This window comes from Lagenorhynchus albirostris, chromosome 8 (genome assembly GCF_949774975.1).
Source record: "Lagenorhynchus albirostris chromosome 8, mLagAlb1.1, whole genome shotgun sequence".
NCBI lineage: Eukaryota > Metazoa > Chordata > Mammalia > Artiodactyla > Delphinidae > Lagenorhynchus > Lagenorhynchus albirostris.
The window spans coordinates 15,322,489-15,343,365 of NC_083102.1; the positions used below are offsets into that span (position 1 = coordinate 15,322,489).

Genomic DNA, 20,877 nt, shown 5'->3' on the forward strand with positions numbered 1-20,877 from the left:
TGTTTCCTTTTGACTTAAATACAGACTTATAGGAGGAAACTGCAATTAAGCTTGGCCCAGCTGAGAGATGGATGGTTCAGTGGATTGAACATGATGAGTTTTCAGCTTTCTGATTCCTACTCTTCCTATTTCTGCTGTGGATTCTGAATATCCTGTTGTTTGCTGATCACTCAACCGCTGGGGCAGAGGGTTGGTAGAAAAAACAGGGATTTTGGAGTCAGCACTGACTTCATAGCCCTTATCACCGCCAACAAATTATTTATTCAGTGCTTCCCAGCTCTCTCAACATGGCACTAAGAGAAAATGATGATATCTGCCCGGGGCATTGAAATAATGAATGAGGCTGATCACAGCCCAAGTGCTCTGTGGGCTCTAGCCTCCACTCAGGGCATTCCATAGGCATACTTGTTGGGAAGCTCACCAGAACAGTGATGAGCACATCATAGGGAGCCAATGAAATATTTGCCAAGTGAATGGATGAGTGAATGATTCTGGGCTTATGACCTGGTTCTGGTACTCCCTACTCTGGGTACCTTTCTGAGGTTGTTTCACAAGGCCGTGATAGAGGATGAGTGACATGATGTAAGTGAAGTGTCTGTCTCTATGTCGGGTACGTGGCCTCTGCTTAGGAGATAGTAGGGTCCTGCCCTCCAGTTTTCTATTCCAGTAATTTCAAGGAGGCATAGGAAGAAATGCTTGCTGAATTCTAAACTGAAGGAAAAAAATTAGTAAATAGAATAAAGCTTCTCTAATGTGACCTAGTTATTTTGCTTGTTTATTTCTCTAGTTTTACTGAGATATAATTGACATATAACATGTGAGTTTCAGATATACAACATGACTTTATATATGTATATATTGCAAAATGATCACCACAGTGAATTTAGTTAACATTCATCATCTCACAGAGTTACAATTTTTTTTCCTTGTGATGAGAACTTTTAAGATCTACTGTCTTAGAGACTTTCCAATACACAATACAGTATTGTTAACTATAGTCACTATGTTGTACATTACATCCCCAGGACTTACTTATCTTATAGCTGGAAGTTGGTACCTTTTGGCCACCTTCACCCTAATGTGGCCTAATTGTGATGACATTTGGGGGGGGAAAACCCGAAAAGTTTTTTCAGTTCCTACCTGAACCTTTTTAGGCTCAAGGCCTGGTATTGATTTGCATGACTGAGTTCACACTTCGATTTTTCAAGCACCTGCTTCTGCAGAACTGAAATTCTTTGTAGGTTTTGAGGGGGGTGGGGATTGGTGGCAGGTGTTAACATTCTTCAAGTCACAAGAGGCAAGGCATGTAGGGGCCGGCCCATTCCCTATTCCTGCCATCACCTGAAACAGCCATCTGTGACTGAGATGATTTACATTGCTTTTTTAATATAAATAGCGTTTCTGGGTCTGACTGTGATAAGCTTAAGAATTCATTAATAGGAAGAGAGTGGGAAGGAATGGTAAGCGTGATGTGGAACAGCCCCTGGGGGCCCTGCCCACAGCATCAGGGGGTAGTGCTAAAGGGCTCTCCATCTGCTGTGGCACCGCCTGGCCCCTGGACCTCTCCAGCAGTGCAACTTTGAGTGCTGTTGGTAAGCTGCAGCAAACGCGTTAAAGCCACAGGCTCTCCTTCTGACCCAGGGCCTGAACTGACCTTCCAAAGTAGTTGATGTAAGTAGAGTTCAGCAAGGCAACCTCCCCTCAGTCTGCTTGCTTGGGAAGCAGAATTCTAAGTTGGTTTTCTCTGGCTGCCTTTTGTGTGGGCCCGCTAGCATTCTAACAGAAGGTCCATAGGGGTTCTGGCATGTGAATGGACCCACATCCGTAACGCCTTGCTATTATTTTGGCAGTGTCAGTAGGACTTTGAGAGGGAGATGTTAGAAACCTGTGTCCAAATCTTCATCCCCTCTGGAAGTTATAATTTTTATTTTAAACAAACGCACCAAAAAACCCATTGCTGATAATGGGGTGAATGCCAAAGAGAGAAAAATCCTTAGCTGTAGAGGCTAACAAGTTTGAATGAGTACCCTGACGGTTCTTCTCTATGCAGCTGCATATTTGCAAAACAGCAGGCAATTTGGGAGACTGGTTAGCCCTTCATGGGTTTTTCATGAAATACAGATGATTTTCATGGAGAAGTTTGTTCTTTGGTATTTTCCAACCAAAAGAAAAATATCCTGGTAGGTAGATTTTTTTTTTTTTTCTTATTGCCCTTTTGAGAAACCACTGCCTGTGCCCAATTTAGAAAACAAAACAAAACAAAAGCAAACCAGAAACAAAAGTTTCAAGATTGCAAGCGTATATGTCACTTGGCTTTAAAATACAGTAATTGAAACATGTAAGGGGGCCTACTTATGAACCAAGAAGTCTAGATCGAGGCCATCTAGGACTGGCATAGTGGTTGAATAGTGCCAGTGGGACCCAGGATTGTCCCATCTTTTCATTCTGCCGTCTTTAGCAGGTGGACCTTTATCTTCTTGGGCATTACCTCACGACTGCAAGATGACTACTTTACCTCAGGTATAACATTGGCCTCCCCGGTAGGGAGAAAGTGGGAGGGCAAAGCAGAAGAGAGGGATACCTGGACTTGAAAAGCCAAGGCTTGCTCTGAGGTCCCCAGCAGAATTCCTCTTAGGTTTCGCTGGCCACCCCTCACTGAGGAGAAGCCAGGAAGGTGTTTTAGCTGGATACCTTGTTACCTTGAACAAGATTGGCATGTCTGATTGTGAGGAGGGAGGGCAAGATGGACCTTGAATGGTCAAGCAGCAGTGTCTGCTGCACCACAAAAGAACATTTTCCCAAACTTATAGGATCCTAGGTCTGGTAGGGACCTTTGAGGTGGCCAAGCACAGCCCCTTCCTGCCACAATAAGGGAATTGCTTTATTTCCTTCTGCTTTGGCTCCATGTGCCCAAAACCCCAATTGCGCTTTTGGGCACTCCTGGGCTGGGCTGCTCATCCCTGGATGTGTAAACTGCCCGGAATGTGAGTGGGCTATGAAGAAGTCCCTTTTGCAGGAGAGGAGAGTGGCAGGGATGCGGGCAGTGTGTGTATGGGTATCCAAAGGTCTGATTATGCTTTCTCAGGAAAAGCAGCCAGCCAACAATAATTACTGGGCCACCTCTGAGTGCAGAACCTGGAATCCAGTCTCCTGGAATGATCACAAAAGCCAAGGAAGACTCAGCCCCGCCCTTGAGAAGCAAAGCCTAGCAGGGCCCCCAGAGCAATGGCACATGTGTGATGTGTGCCGACCGTGAGGAATGGCAATGGTAGACCAAGTAGCCAGGCCAGGAAGGCAAGCTGGAGGCATTGGCGTTGAGCAGGAATTTGTAAAGGTCTGTTATTTGGTGGAGAGTGATGGTGTGTAAAAACACTGATTTGAGGGTAAGCAGCTTTGCCTGGTTGGAGCCATTTAATAACACTGGCCTGTAGCCTGGTGTATTTTCTTTAGAAGAGCAGCCTTGAGTTGACAGTGTTTATGGATTCCTCCCTGCGTGCAGAGGGGGTGTTACGATGGGCAGGTTTATTGGAACATGTCAGAAAGACCACTATCTCTGTACCAGCTTTCCCTGTGAATTTTCAATTTTAATCCTCTCGTTTTCCTAGGACTGACTGGTAGCCCCGACATTTCATTTCTCCTTTGCTTCTCCTGTTTCAGATTCCTTCTTTGGGGGTGCAGCCAGTATCCTCAGTGCTGGATCTGTGTGCCCGATAGTGCTCTGGAGGGCATCCTCCAACCTTGCCTCTGAGCCACGTGGTAGAGGAGGCAAAAATGAGGCGATCAGTGTCTCAGCGGCTGTTATGCTCTACAGTGGACCAGGTGGATGGTGTTTGGCATTGAAAGTATCTGGTGTATTAGTCTGCTTGGGCTGCCTTCATAAAATATCATAGACTGGTTGGCTTGAACAACAGACATTTATTTCTCAGAGTCTGGAGGCTGCGAAGTCCAAGATCAGGGTGCCAGCAAATTCTGATGTTGGTGAGGGCCCTCTTCCTGGCTTTCTTCTTGCTGTGTCTTCACATGGTGGAGAGAGGGAGCAATCTCTGGTCTCTTGTCCTCTTCTAAGGGCACTAATCCCATTATTGGAGTCCCACCCTCATCACCTCATCTAACCCTAATTACCTCTCAAAGGCTCCATTTCCAAATACCATCACATTGGGGGTTAGGGCATCACTATCTGAGTTTTGGGATGACACAATTCAGTCCATAGCACTGGGGATTCACTGGAGTTTCATGAGGCTCCTAATTAACAAGTAGGGGTGACCAGACAGTGTGCTTTCTACTGGACGAAACCTGTAACAGTTGAAAACCTGTAGAGTGGCAGTTCTCTAAAGCTGAGATCATTGAATTCAAGTGGGTCTGGGAACCTCCTGGAACCTCCTGCTCTCCAGGATTTGTAGGTATACTGAACATGTGCATTTTTCATCACATTTTCAAAAGGTATTCATGACCCCAAAATGTTAAGAGTTTCTGTCCTGGAGATTGTACTTCTAAAGTGGAGGCTGAAAGGAGTCAGGTCTGTGCACAGCCGGTGTCCACTGCCAGCATCCTGTGTACATGGATGAGACCACCCTGCCCCCGTGATACCCCCTCCTCCCCCCAGCATTCCAGAGAAGCCCTGCCCTCTCTTGCTGCTGTGCACTAATTAGACTCTGACTGCTGACAGGTGAGCTTACCACCCAGGAACTAAAGGAGCTCTTTCCCCAAAAACTGCATGGTTTGTACCTTAAACCCTTTGTCTTTGTTTTTTGGGAAAAACACATTTTATTTTATTTTTTTGAAGAATGCATAAAAAAATGAGTGGCTTACATCATAAGCCAAAAAAAAATTCTTGCATATTAAAGACATTTCATAGTATTCTCAAGATACTGACTCAAAGTAGGCAAAAGTTGAAGCTGCCTTTTCCGACTGTAAGTGGAGGGGTCTGGCCCATATATTCATTCATCACAGCCAGGGCTAAACCCTAGTTCGTCCTTATTTTTTCTCCTCTACTTCCTGGTCCTCCCACATCATGAATTCTTCTCTACATCCATTTTGAATTTTATTTGACTTCATATTATGTATTTCCTTTAAGCCATTTAAATCATTTTTGAAACATGGTAAACGTAAATACATTTTAAAAGCACAGACCTTCCTAGAATCTGGGCTTAACCTAAGGCTGGCTCACTCCTGACCCAGGCACAGTCCCTTAAAGGATGCTGGAGGCATTGGCCTGGGTTTCATTTCCCCATTCCCCACCCCGGCTTCCTTCTTCTCATCTCCTTCCTATCCTTTTTCTCTTTTTGTGTCTTTTGCTCTCCTGGGCCTTTCCCTTCTTCTATGACTGTGCCCTAACTCTGCCACTGTTTCTAGAGCTTTGCTCAGCCCTGATGGTATGAGGACCCCAACTCAGGGTTTGGAATCTGTTCTTAGATTCTCCTGCCTCATTGCCAGAACTTGTGGTCTGCAGCTGATGATGGCATTCTGGAGGTTGTCACATTAATGGTGTGCATTGTTAAGGGGGGACTGGAAATTGCAGTAATGACTTTCCAAATCTATGCAGTAGCTAGAGACCCAGAAGGGGTCACATTGTGGAGTAACTGGGCCAACGTATAAATAAGGAGCAGGAGGAGCCAAGGGATGAGCTAGTCACTCTTAGAGGTCACTGAGGAATTTCACTGGTTAACAGTGGAAAACTTCTTTCCTATTTTGCCTTTCTTGTTTTTTTTCCCCCCTTCAGTTGAAATACTGGGGACATCCAGGTCTAATGGTTCTGTCACCTACACTGAGCAAGCCTGGTCCACTGGTTGGGGAAATCTGGGTCTAGTTTTGCTAGTTACTGGTGTCTGTAATGCTTGACTCTGGGCACCAGCAATCCTTCGCACCCCTTTCTCCAGTTGTGTTCGTCCAGGCCTAGGGGTGTGGCCCACGAGTCTAGGTTCTTCTAACTGGGCCTCTGGCCACCTCCTTGGCTGACCTCACCCACAAGTTGCTTTAGGCCCAGTGAACCCCCTGGAATAGGAAGGCTCCTGCTGTGACCACATCCATTGCCTATAGCAATGGTCCTTTGTCTTCGCCACACGTCATGATTACCTGGGACCTAGTGCCTGGGTCCCAGCCCACGCGATTCTGATCTAATTGGTTCTGGGATGAGGCCTGGGCGGCAAGATTTTTTTTAACAGCTTCCCTGGTGATTCCAAAATGAAACCAAGGTTGAGAGCTGCTGGCTGGGGGCTTTGCTACTCGAAGTGTGGTCTGTGGACTGGCATTATCAACATCATCTGGGAGTTCGTCACTGCTGCAGAATCTACTCCAGAGTTTCCAAATGATAATCTGAAGGTCCACAGCTCCCAGCTGATTCCTGTGCACGTTCAAGTGTGAGAACCAGTGGTTAGAATGTCCTGCTGCCCCTCCTGTGAGGGATAGAACCCCCAACCTGGAACACCGCATCAAGTACTGATGCCAGGTCAGGCTAGATGGATCCCAAGAAACTGACTTGCCCCCCATGAGCCCTTCCTGGGGGTCAATTCTACACCTGGATTAGGCTCCCTCCCTTTCCTGACTAATCCCTTCTCTACCTGTCTCCTCAGAAGTCCCAACATGTTTCAGTGACAGGGATACAAGGGTCTAGGCAGCAATCCTATTCTGAAATTGGAGGCCAGTGGAACTGGTTGCAGTCTGTGCTTTGGGATGTCTCGGCCTGATGGCCTGACCTTGTGGTGCTTTGCCTGGTCAACCTGGCAGAGTTTGCCCCGTCCTGACCCTAGGGGGTGGAAGTAGGGAAATCAGACTAAAACAAAAGTTTCACGAAAGACAATGGAAAAAAAAAAAAAAAACCATGCTAGCGGTGGGATGATTAGAACAGAGATGACAGGTGTGAAGCACAGGTGTGGCTCTTCCCGCTGCTTGCCTGCAGCAGGTGCCTCCTTTTGGATCCAGCTCTTTTACCTTCTGAGCTCACTCAAGACCCTAGTCCTAGTTCCCTAGTTCCCACCCCGCAATAGGGCACTCCAGGTAGATACTGCCAATTCCTCATGTTTTGCACTTAAGATACAACTACTTTGAATTTTCTTTTTCCCAGAATAGCAAGCAGCATTTACTACTCATATGGTGATTCTCGGGTTTCTTAGCACAACTTCTGAGTTCGAGTTCTCAAATACCCTCTGAGATGCCCTCAGCGCCCTTTGCCTCAACTTGCCGCTCTTGTACCTCTCGGCCCTCACAGGCAATTGGTAAAACGAATGCACGCGTCTCGGAGATTGTCATTCTTGTCTCCACCCCACAGATCTTTCTGGGGCAGCACTCTGCCCAGCGCTTCAGGGGGCTGGGACTTAAGGAAGCACGAACTTAACAGGGACCCAGCCCCCCTCCTCATTGCCTCACCCCTGCTCAGTTCCTTTCCTTCCTCATCACTTGGTGGGAATAACAGTGGATTTGGGTCATTTAGCTTCCTGATCCCCAGAATCACTGCCTGACCAGGCTCCCCATTATTTGAACACAGTGTGACCTGACTTACTAACCTTCATATACCGTCAGGGCTGTCCATTACTACCTTCCTGGACCATTGCTTTTATGTTGATTTGAGCTCAGGAGTCAGGCAGGTAAATGAGGGAAGCTGATCTGGGAGATCCTAGGGGTCAGCAGGGACTGGAGAGACTGGGAGAGCTTGGGACCTGTTCAGCAGAATCTGCAGCCCCTCAGGTCCAACAGACGGTGCCAGACAGGAATTTGGACCCACTATTGGCAGATGATCTAGCTTTCAAAGAAGCCAGAAACACAGATTTTTGTGTAAATCTCTTGCTTTTTAAAAGTTGCCCCCCTACGCCCCGCCACCAAATTAAAGAAATGAACACAAAGTAGAGATAAATCTTTCCAGGTCATTCAGAGATAAATCTTGGACTCTCAAAATTCACACAAATTTAGCAAATGCTCTAACCTGTGTAAACTGAGCTGCCATCATCCCGACTCAGGCATGGCTCTCCCAGGTTGTGTTTTACACAAAAAGTGTGCTGTTTCTGTACCCATAGGAGATGCTTCTGAAATTAGAACCAGAAATGGCATCAGGACATTTTATTTGCTTTGTCCTGCCTGCCTTTCAAGCTCATCTTTTCCATTGTTAAAAGTCTGTTTTAAGAGAGATTGTTCTCTCTGACCTTGATTTCAGTTCTGTAAAATGCTTTCAAGATTACAAAAATGTGGCCAGAAATCAGGTCATTTATATTATATTTTGGATTCATTAAGCTCAATAGTCTCTGATTTAATTTTATTTATCTTGGCCTCATTTGCTTCATTTATAAAGTGGAATGATAATACCCACTGATTTCACAGAGTTGGCTTGAGGATTAAATGAGATTGTTTATGTGGAATCATTTTAGAAAAGGTTGTGTCCTCTCTAATTGTGAAGTATCAAGTTCAAATTAAAAGGCACTGCTGGACACTGCTTCTACATTTCTTAAGCAAAATAAAACAAAGTTTATTGGTGTTGTTACATATGATTGGTCACCTATCTGTCTATCTATCTATCTACTGTCTTCAACATGAAAGTAATATCAAGGTATTTCTGGTACTACTACTGATTATTTGGTTAGATGCCCAGTGGGTTATACCAAGATTCTTCCCATAGTCACTACTTGTCATTCCCTTTTCTGAACTCCTATAGGCATGATCTGTCCCCACAGTTTTATTTTGAAACTGTCGTGTTGTTGCATAACCATTTCATATGGAGATGCTGCTGCTTCAGTGGTTGCTGCCACTGAAGCATTCTGCTCCTGGATCCTGTGGACTGAAAAACCTAGGCAGGGTTTATTGCTGACCCTCCATTCTCCCTGTTGGTAGATTTTGAGAATACCTGCAACCCCATCTCCATGCAGCCTTCAGTGTACATTGAGGGCAGAGCGAGGGGGAGAGGGAAGCTGTCAAGGATGGAGAGAGGCAGCTGGGCAGGGGCCATGGACCAGTGCATAGGCCCAGGGAGTGTCTTTAGACCTGAATTTTCCCTACAGCAGCCTCAGTTCTAGAGGAATAAAGGCAAGTCATTCCAACCCACCCCCGCGTCCTTTGCCCATTGTGTTTGACTGTGGCTGGTTGTGTGTGTTGGTGTGCACCCACAGGAAGGCAGTGCTGCGGGCTGCATAGCTTGTGGCATTCTTTTGCCTCCACCCTGTGGCCTCTCCCACCCCCACCTGTCAGGGCTCATGGGAAGCATATGTATTCTCTCATCGATCCCTTTCCTACATGTTTGAATTACCTGGGGAGATTGAAAAAAAAATGCTGGTGTCTGATCCCCACCCAAGATTAACTAAATCAAAACGTCTGGACATGGGGCATAAGAATTTTTATTTAGAGCAAAAACTTTTAGTTTTTTTTTGAAATGAATTTAGACTTACTGAGAAATAGAAAAAATAGTGTAGAAATTAATGTTAACAACTCACATGACCATAGTATAATTATGGGAACTAGGAAATTAATATTAATACAAGATTATTTATTCATGTGCAGATATTTATTCAGATTTCATCAGCGTTTCTACTCATGTATTTTTTCAGGTCCAGGATCCAATCCACAATCCTATATTGCATTTAGTAGTGATGTCTCTTTAGTTTCCTCCAATCTGTGACAGTGTCACTTTCTTTAATGATACTTTTCTTGACACTTTTGAAGATAACTGATAATTATTTTGTAGAACATTCTTCAATTTGGGCTTGTCTGATGTTTTCTTAGGATTAGATTAAGGTTAGGGCATAAGAATTTTTTAAATAGTTCTCAGATCAGGTCTGTATTTATCCAGGAGGTCTGTGATATACCATGTAACACATAAAAAAATAAAATAGAGTCAGATGAATAGACTGGTGGGTAGATTTGTGGTCAAGCAGGAACAATAAAATGTTAGTGGTAGAATCAAAGTGGTAGGCATACAGTATTCATCATAAAATTCTTTCAACTTAGCTCAGATTTACATTTTTCAAATTAGAATATTGGGGAAAAAAGTTCCCCACTTCTCCAGATGATGAATTTGAGGCTGATGCCGCCCAAGGCTTGATGGTGGAGATGAGTAGAAAAAAACCACGTCTGTCCTCTGGGAAAAGAGTGTAGGGTCAGCAGGTTTTAGCACATGCCTGGTGGCTGGGTGGCCATTGTATATTTAGAAAAGTCACCCCAAGAAGGCCCCAGAGAGAAAGTAGGTGAGAGCAGACTCCTGGCTGAAAAAATATCCACGTTGAGCTCCAAACTTGATTAATTGGAATTCTGAGTGCCATTGATTTACGTATGAGCATAGAGAAAATAGATGTTTTTGAAAGATGCTGACTCTTGTGTAAGAACATCTGGTTCTTACATACGGGAGCGGAGTCTTGGAGCTGGAGAAACCATTGAGGGTCATCTGGTCCAGCCTCCCACTCAGTGTCTTTCCCACTGGCCCTGTGCTGAATTGCATTTGATTTATGCAGCTGGACAGAATGAGTCTAAGGTCACTGTTTTGAGGGTGAAATCACTTTTAATTCCAGCAAATGAATGCAGTTTAAAACAGCTTCCCTAGGAGAAAAATAAAAACTGTTTTGTGCAAGGCTTGCTTGCCTCACTCCCCCCTGCTATTTTAAAATTGGGCGTCAGGAGGTGAAGAGCGCCTTACGGAGAAGTGTGTTGTGTGATGCTTCTGTTTTATTTCTCACTGAGTCATGGGTCCCGGTCCTCCCTGAAATGGGCAGAATGAAGTCTCTCTCCAACTTCTCTGCTCCCCAAACTTCATCCTGCTTTTAAGGGCTACAGAAGCAAAGGTCCTTCTGTTCTGCCTGTGGGGCTGGGGAATAAGCAACAAAGGCCCTTTAAGAGAGAGAGAGAAGGGCCAGAGTCCTGCAGATGTGAGGTTACAGTGTCTCAGCCAGGCCCATGGGAGCTGCAGCCAGCTTATTGCAGAGGCCTGAGTATGGGGCTCATTTGTGGGTTCTGGAAAAGAAATACCCTGCTGATTATGAGTAACTCGAAGCCTCCTTCCCAGAGCCTCTTGGGCTCACAGAGAACGCAGACAGTCTGCTCTCCTGGACTTACTGGAGCTTTGATATGGATTTACTCCAGCCCAGCCCTGTCTGTACAACTCCTGGACTTGCTGAGCTTGATCCGTAACCTTTCTCTCAGTTTCTACACCTATTAAATGCAGACAAATTCGGTGAGTCTCCAAGCTCTTTCAGGGTTTACAGTAACTAATTTTTATAGTGCTTTACAGTTTATAAAATCCATTCATAGATGTTCTTTCCTTTGAGTCACATAACCTAAAAGGGTTTGAGTACCTCAGAGCTCAATGCTGAAATGTCATCTCTTCTCACCCTGTAAGCATTCCTTGGGCAACTTCTGTTGTGTCGATTACCGTCTATATTATGATAGGCCTATAATTTATATCTTTAGCCTGGATCTCTCTCCAAGAACTGATTATCCAGCTTGTCTCTCCGCTGGGCTATCTATCTCAAAGTTTCCTCCACGAAATATGGTAAAGACTGAACTTATGATACTTCTTTTTCCGAGGCGCCACCCCAAACCTGTTTCCTATCCCAGCACATGGGACAGTCATCCACCCACTGGGACAGACCAGACACCCAGGAGCCATCCTTGATGTCATCCTCTCCCTAAACCCTCGAATCCAATCTGTCACTCAGTCCTATGGACTTTCCTCCTAAATGTCTTGACTCCATCCACTTCTTTCCATCTCCTGGGCTGCCTTATTAAGACAATGCAACCCCCATCTTTTACCAGGACTACTGCAGCAACCTATTAACAGCTCTCCTCACATCTCTTTTGTCCTCTTTCCTTCCCATCATCCCCAAATTTGGAAGAAGTCTTTACAAAAAGCAAATCCGAATAGGTCACTGTCATTCCTTAAGCCCCTCAATGGCTTTCTATTGCTGTTATGATAAAAAGACAATCCCGGGCTTCCCTGGTGGCGCAGTGGTTGAGAGTCCGCCTGCCGATGCAGGGGGCGCGGGTTCGTGGCCCGGTCCGGGAAGATCCCACATGCCGCGGAGCGGCTGGGCCCGTGAGCCATGGCTGCTGAGCCTGCGCATCCGGAGCTTGTGCTCCGCAACAACAACAACAACAACAAAAGACAATCCCTAATAAGGCCTGCAGCTCCCTCTGTGGTTTGACTCCTGTAGAGCTCTGCCCTGGCAATTTGTGCTCCTCTTTTTAAGTTCTTTAAATATACTCCTCCTGCCACAGGGACTTTGCACGTGCTATTCCCTCTGTCTGGAACACTCTTCCTCCCCTCTCCCCTTTTCCCAGTTAACTGCTGCTTAGCCTTTAGATTGACCTCAAGCCTTAAAGAAACTCTCCCGGCAATTAGAGATCTGGTTCCTTTCTTTCAGAGGAGTTATAACATTTTATCTTTTATATTCATTATTTTGATTGATTGACATCTTCTCTCTCATTAGTGTAAGTTCCAGGCAAGTAAGAATCTGTTTGCTTTTCACTGCCGTTGTACGCCAGTCCCCGTCACACAGAAATATTTCTTCAGTGAATGATCCCAGTGGGGTAGGTAGGGCAAGCCTGTTCATTCATATATATATTTTTTAACACAAGGAGATTGGTTTTTTTGAAAGGCAGACACTTGGCTTTATTTCTTTTATTTCTAATTTTATAATAGGGAAGTTTCTGCCTCCCATCGGTTCCTTCTTCCATCATTTCTTCTTCCCAGCTGATTCTAGCTTCACCCCAGCAGTCAGTAGTGAGCAATCTCTGGTTTGGAAATGCTCCTCAGAACATCAGTGCCAACTCATAAGATGTTTTTAGATTGCTAGAAACCTTGTGAAAACTTGCTTAATTAACTAATGGAGAATTTAACTGTGAATATGGATGGGAGAGTCATTAATTAAAAGCTCTGGATGGATAACTGCTTAAACAATAAAAGTAGGATTTTAAGAGGAGGGTTTTGAGACTGAATTGTGAAGCTCTGGCTGACTGAGACCCCTCTTGCCATTCTTATGTTTTGCCTGCATGGCATTAGAGAAAATGCCCTGTCCCTTCCAGTGTCTCAGATCCTTCCTATTAGGTCTCTGAGCACAGCAGTATATCTCGTGCCAGACGGACCCTCAGCTGCTGCTTTTTTGACTTTGAACGTGTCCTGTTATCTTTTGCTGCTGGACTCCTCTGGGGAACATGAAGAATAATTTACTCTAGCCGTGCTTTCTTCTAGCCCCCAAGGGCCATGCCGGTCTCCATTGTGTTCAAAGAGAAGAGGCACCTGTGGGCCACTGTCTAGGAAACTCTGTGTTTCTTGCTGTCATACTAAACTGACTTAGTAAAAGCTTATCAACTTTGAGCATCTCACAGCCACTGTGAGCTTCTGGATTCAGGGAACAGCCAGGACCTCCACCCCTTAGGACCCAAGTCTTCTACACAAGAACATTTGGGAATAGGGCTCTTTACAATTAAGTTCGTCGTTAGTTGAAGGATTTCAAACCATTTCAGTCCTTTTTACCAGCCTGTTTCTTCAATTTTCTGCTGTGTGTGTGTATGTGTGTGTTTTCTCATGTACAAATATTTTCACAAAGGCCCCTTCTATTGGCATTTGGGGACATTTCCCAAATCAGACAGGTGGACTCTGTTGCCAGGATGTCCAGGTGGGAACTTGCTGGTGTGAAAATACTCACTGTGTTGATTGATCCACGGTGTATTTATCAGTGACTGTTACGGATACCCGGTGTTTAGTTCCCTTAGATGACTGTGGAATTCAAAATAAGAAATTTGCCTTTATTCTAGATTCATTGTTTTGTTTTTTCTTATCAAGAAAAACTGGTATTATTGTTTACTACATAAAGAATATTACCCCATTACAGAAACTGAAAACTAAACAAAAAAGACATCTCTCAAAAACTCAGCCTCCCCCTCAACTGCTGCTAACTTCTGTTGCATTAGCAGAGATATTTTTCTATGAATATTTCTCTTATATAGCTATGATTCATATTTTTCGTATTACTTTTGTGCCATACTCTTATATATTCAATGACAGACATTAAAAAATTTTCATACTTCTTACCTATTACTAAAATTTTTAATGCTTATGTTTCATTCATTGCGTGTATATTTCATAGTTTCTTAACTAATATCCAAGTGTTAGAATTTTTTTCTCTTTTAAATAGGTTGGATTAATTTTTTATAATTTTAGAAAGGTGAAAAGAGCCGGAATATGCATTCTATGGCTTTTTGTGACATTCCGGAGAAGTCCATGATTAAGGTCAGAAGAACATATGATAAGGTGGTTTGCAACTGGGAAGGGGACCCAAGGCGTTTGAACTGCAGGGAGTAAGGACTCAAGTTCTGCATGTACCCAAACGTCACAGCGTTGCCACAGAGACATCAAGCTCTGCCGTGTCTGCAGCTTTCCTTAGTGTCCTGTGTAATAACTTGTCTGTCATCCAAAACTTTAAAAAAATATACATAACTCAAATTCTGGGAATAAGTGGACAACTTTAGGCCCTGTGTAGACTTGATTATTTTCTTTTAAATTTGTGTGTCTCAGTATTTCTGCTGACCTAATTCAGGAACTGTGTTCATACTGATGCTGAAAGCATTCCATACTCGAGGCTTTTAAAAAAATACGGATATTCTGAAGTGTCTCACACTGGGGCCCTCAGTTTTAAAGTAAGTGCGGTATAGGTGGATGTGCGCTGCATAACAGTTCTTCTGTCAGTTGGAGAAATAGCTGGAGGAGAAGTCTGTTCTTAGAACAAGGCACAGGCTGTTGGTTCCAGACATTCTTTCTTGCTGGAGGATACAAATGTGGTGTTTAACGGCTGCTGGCCCCATGCCTACTCTCCAGCCCTAAGGAATGTGCTCTGTCTGGGCCACACTCCCAGTCATCAAGGCAGTTACTGGGGGGAGGGAGAAGCCAGCCCTACAGGTCCTCAGCCTGAGCTTTTCCTGCCAGAAGAAGGAATCTGTCTGTTTTGACTTTGGACTTCCCACCCAGCCCCTGCTCCTGATCCGTGAACTGTCCTGCTTACACGGGAAGCCTCATTTTTCTTTCTTACAGTTGCTGTTTCTTCATGACAAGTTCTTCACCTGAATGTAATGTTAAAAACGGAGTTTAGAAGAACTGTTATTTGGTAGAGAGGCATCACCCTGTTCTTCTGTTAAGAGATGTGATGAGTAGATCAATTCCCGTGTCCGGTTTCTGGCACATGCCATGTTTCTGAGATTGCCTCTCTACGTTTCACATAACAGGAAGAGAGAGAAAGAACATTCTAAAACAAAATAGCTTATCCTTGAGAATTCTATTTGGGCAATTTGAGTGGGGAAAATAACAATAATAATGGTAACATTTTGTGAATTATCTCATTTAGCTCTCAAGTCAACTCCTGAGTTAGGTTTTATTTTTGGCCCCATTTTACAGGTGAGGAAACTGAGGCTTGAAGGGGTTAGGTAACTTGTTCTGCTCATGAGTGATAGATGGTGTCCCAGCGCAGGCAGTATGAATTCAGGGCTGGATGAGACTTTAATCCCCACAAAATAGTGCCTTCAAGGTCAGTAGGCGAGGCTTATGGAAGTTTTGCTTCTTAGGTTGGGGCTAATTTGTAATATTTTCCCCTAAACTTTCTATCTTGAAAAATTTCAGGCCTGAGAAAAGTTGTAAAAACAGTACAATGAAGGCATATATCCTTCAACTAAATTTACCAGTTGTTAATATTTTACCATATTAGCTTATTTGTCTTTCTGCCTGTGTATGTGTGTGTCTGTTTTGTTTTGTTTTTTGCTGACCCTTTAAAAGTTAACTGAGACATGACTTTTCATCTCTAAGTAAGTTAGCAGATATCTTTGAAGAACAAAGACCTACTCCTAAAAAACCTCAAGGAAAATTCTATAGGTTCAAAAAACTTAGCATTGATTCACTGCTGTTTTCTAATGTGTCCATGTTCAAATTGCCCAGTTGTCCCCAGAATGTCCTTTATGGCTGGATTTGTAAAAAATCCAGTATCCAGTGAAAGATCAGACATTGCTTTTATAGCTTGTAATCTTGATATCATGCACATTCTCTTCTCAGACTAGGAATGGTTTGCTTTGGCTTAACTAAAAGACCAGGGATTGTGCTACGATTCCAGATTTTCCTTTCCCTCCTGACTAAGCAGCCTCACAAATGTCCTTATTTGACACATGTTGTTTTACTGGGCACCCTCCCTTCTTTCTTCCTTCTCTCTTCTCTGCTCTGCTTTTTTCTTGATTCTTTCTTCTCCTTCTTTTCTCTTTTTTCCTTCCAAATTTTCTTTTTTTCCTTCCTCTCCTTTTCCCCGACCCTTCCCCCCACCATAATATACACAAGACTTGTCCTTATGCACTGGCATTATTTTATGCTTCTATCTGGAAACTGATGGTGTGGCAGGTGGGAGCTGCAAGATTAGATCTATTCCATATTTATGGGTTGGGATACAGACCAGGTGATGGGGTTGAAGAGGGTGTACTGGGGGATTGACCTCAGGTAGACCCTGTTGCAGAGGCTCACACAGCTTCCTGGCACCGCATGAGGCTAAGAGGATGTGGGAATGGCCATCTTCAGTCCAGGGAAGCGTCAGTGGTGGAAGTTAGGGAGAGGATGGGTTTCACCAAGATGGGAAGAAATGGCATGGTGCTGTACTGGAAGAGCTGTACACTTTAAAGTCAGACAGACAGCTTAAAATAGCAAGACTTTACTGACTAAAGTAGAACTGTGTGATCTTAGGAAAATTATTTAACTTTCTAAGTCTCATGTTCTTTACCCACAAATGGAAAGAGTAATATTTATCTTGCAGCGTTGTGTTGAAGGTTAGGGATAATGCATGTTAAAGCCAAGATCCTAGTACAGAGTTGGTGCTCAATAAACAGCATTTGCATGGTGTTAGGTATTTACATGGTGTCCCAACAAGTGGATGGAGCATTGCAGTGAAGGGAATCCCTGGTAGGTGATGGTTGTAAGTTCATGCAGGTGGCCAATATGAGAATGACCTGTCAGTGGGTAGAAGAAGGTACTTTGGAATGGAGTTCAGGGCAGGCCTCCTGTGGCTGGGAGGGAAACTTGTAAGGCAGGTTCCAGGGATCAGAAGCACAATTCCATGGGGTTTGGGATCTGGAGGAGAATCCAAGTACCAGAGCCAAACTGTCCCATTAGGTTCAAGTGAATGGCAAGGGCAATTTGCTGTTGAGCCATCTGGAGCATCTTTTATTTGGGGTTAGCATTAGTGGGGAACTGGGGGCTTGGGTGGAGCCACTGTGGGAGGGGGGCTTGCACTCAGACTAAGCCTGGGGTGTATTCTCATTTTAGAGCTGCTATTGATGTGATGACATTATTACATTAAAGAGCCTCTTTTCTTCCTGGGTACTTGGCCCAGATTGTCACTAGGTAGATGATGATACCTTGATAATGAGTCCAGAGCCCAAACTGTTGGGCTGATCTAGGTTTATTCCCCATCCGTCTTAGTCAGTGAGAGTTGCCATAACAAGACACCATAGACTGGGTTGGTTAAACAACAGACATAATTTTTCCCAGTTGAGAGAGAGGGGGAGAGGGAGAGGGAAACAGAGAGGGAGAGAGAGGGGGAGAGAGAGAGAGACAAAGAGAGAGAGAGAGAGAGAGAGAGAGAGAGAACAAGCCAGCAAGCTCTCTGGTCTCTTCTTATAATGGCACTAATCCCATCGTGAGGACCCCACCCTCATGACCTCATCTTAACCTAATTGCCTCCCAAAGGACCACTCTCCAAAAACATCACATTGAGGGTTAGGGCTTCAACATAAGAATTTTAGGGGGACACAAATTTTCAGTCCATAGCCCCCTCCTTCCATGCTCCCATTCCCAGACACTTGAGAATCTGTATGTAATGATAGATGCTACCTTGAGGAGAGTGCTGCTCATATGTCTTACATGGAAGCAGAAAAATTATTCAGAACCACAGTTCTTGCAGCTTGTCAGTAAAAAGCCTTTAGAAGGGAGCTCCAATTAACTCTCATATTAGTTCTTCCTTTTTACCTCCAATTTTTCTGTTTATAATTTCCTTATTTTTATTATTTGTCACTCCAGAGTCATGAAACTGGGGGAAAACACGTTATTGCTTGTTCTTTGTAAAATCTCCAGGTTAAACTTTCTATGGCCCAAGGTGAGGCATTCTCCACTTCTTTCCAAAAGATTAGTTTATTCCAAGCTTTCCCTCTTCTATTTGAGCCTGGCAAGAATCAACAAAAACTTCTTAAATATTTATATGTAACACCACGGATAAAGCCATGCCTTGCCCCTGAGCACAGGTGCATCCAGTTTTCTTTGTTAACTAATTTGCTTTTGTTTTAACTTGCTTTCTGAAAGAGCAATAAATTACAGTCTAAGCTTATTAGGACATAGTTTTTTTTTTTTTAAGTATTTAAGCAAAATATACAATCAAAATAACATATAATCTATTTTACAAATTATAAAGTAATGTAGATGAGGATATAACTTAAGAAGATGGAACTAGCCCTATGCTTCCACCTTTTGGGAGAATTTCATGGCTGTTCACATTTGTACCTGCTTCTCTGGTCTTGTGTCTTCTTTGACTCTCCTGCCTTGGTTGACTGGTACCCTTCCCACCCGCAGCTCCCTAAGTCCCTGATCCCATCAGTGAACATCAAGGCCCTTCCCTGGAGATCAGTGGTTCTTCACGTGTGCCCCATGGACCAGCAACAGCATCTGATAACTGGTTAGAAATGCGTATTCCTGCGCTCCATTCCAGATATGTTGAATTAGAAACTCCAGGAGTGAGACCCAGCCATTTGTGTTTTAAAGACCCTTCAGATGATTTGATACATACTTGACATGGACTGAATGTTTATGTCCCCCCAGAATTCCTCCATTGAAATCCTAATCCTCGATATAATGGTATTTGGAGATGGGGCCTTAAGGAGGTAAATGGGATTTAGGCCCATATAAAAGAGACCCCAGAGAGAACCCTGGCCTCTTCTGCCATGTGAGGACACAGTAAGAAGGCACCATCTATGAGGAAGCAGGCTCTCACCAGACACTGAATCTGTTAGCATCTTGATCTTGGACTTCCCAGCCTTAAGAACCATGAGAAATAAACAAATTTCTGTCATTTATAAGCCACCCAGTCTATGGTATTTTCTTATAGCAAGCAGCCCCAAAGGACTAAGACGATGCTAAAGTTTAAGAATTCCTGGCCCAGGCTAGGAGGCTAGATTCAGTGGACTTATCTCCCAGTTGCCAATTTTGGCATAGATAACAGTACTTTATTTTGCTCCTCTTCAGGTATAGAATCATTTTCAAGTGGAGTGAGATTTTAGGATTGCCCTGGTCAGTTCACTTTACCATAGAAGAGAGTTTGTGCCTGTACAAAGCTTTGCAGATCGTCAGTTGCATCATTCAGATGGGAACCCAGGCTCCTTGCTCCTGACATGGGCTGTTTCCTTCTCTAAGACTGTTTAATCTTTGCTTTCTGAGCCCAGGATTCTTTGTAAGGTGGCCTAAGGAAATATTCCAGAAGCACCTCTGGCAGCAGCCTAATCACCTGTGAGTTCTCTTAACATTTTAATAACAATATTCTAGGATTTCAGAAGTAGACTCCAAAACCTCGAAATCAAGTGGCTTTTGTCATGGATTTCCATTTAATAATTCTAGGGGGAAAAAGTCAAATGCTTAAACTAGCAGAATTCCACATTTTTCTCTCCTTTCTGGCTTTTGTTCTCCTATAAAATAGTATAAACATATCTGTGTGTTTGCGTGTGTGTGTGATGTGTGTTTGAGAGAGAGAGAGGAAAGAGAGCAAAATTTCTATTTATGGGAAAACTGTTAAGTTATCTGAAGAAGCCGTGATTCCTGGAGTGGCAGCAGGTGGAGCAGTTTGTGGGGCACTGGCCACCCTGGTGTCCCTTGTCCGCACTGGTTTTGGAGAGATGTGTATTTAGAGTGTCTTCACTTTCGGCAGTTTCCTCCTCTGTTTTGTTTCCCCTATTGGATAATCTGTGGAGTGGATTTTACTCATTACTGGCTGTGATGCTCTGTAATCTGAAGGAAAGGGTAGAACTTGAAGCAGTTTGTCCAGATAATTCAATGTCTGACTACCCTGCACATCACACCTGTTCCTCTCCTTCCCTCCCTGGAGGCAGGGGAGGCCAAATAACGCCTTTACCTGCATGATCTGGTTTTTCTGGATGGCTTAAAATTCTTGTGTCTGATGGGTCCATAGCCTCAGGTACTTGCGTTTCTGTTCTGAGTGTGGGGAAAAGATAAAGACCTGAAGAAAACATTCCCCTGTCAAAATACATGATTGATTTTGTTGTAGCAGGTGTTTTGGGGGCCGGGATACAGACTTGCTGGTAGATTAAGTACATGGGTTTCTTCATGGTTACTTTAAAGAAGATAAGGGGACTGTTTAGACTTTCTATGATTTGGTTCTGCTGGAAGTAGAAACAAGTAAGTGGTAAGTACATATTTTGACTTGTCATCATTTGTTCATTTTTATTTTGTCTTTCTTTCTTCAACAAATATGCCAAACACCGAGCAAAATAGGCTAAAAAGACCCCCACCCCACCAAAACTTAGAGGAGAATGACCATTTCTATTTTAAGATTATAAAAACACATCAAGTAACACCTGCACATAATTATGCTTGTATCAGAAATTTAGGGAGGAGGATTTCAAATGATCCAGGGAAAAAATTAGGTAAGCTCCATGGCCAAAGACTCTAATATAGTTTGTAAAGGATGAAGTTAGAAGACAAGTTAAATTTCATCTATAAAAAGCATGAACACTAAAACAAAGATAGGGAGTAACGACACCAGAGTGACTAGAGAGTTTTCTGGTAAGCTCAGATTTCAAAAGAATGTGTCCGGAAGATAGAAAGGTTGACCTTTATCTTAGGACAAATAGAAAAGTCCTGTGGACTGTTAAATTGTAATAAGGAAT

At 43.7% G+C, this 20,877-nt stretch overlaps 1 protein-coding gene across 3 annotated transcripts in view; it reads left to right on the forward strand.

Moving 5' to 3' along the window:
• CREB3L2 (cAMP responsive element binding protein 3 like 2) overlaps positions 1–20,877 on the forward strand; it is a 120,560-nt gene that overhangs the window by 15,622 nt on the left and 84,061 nt on the right. The window lies entirely within an intron of this gene.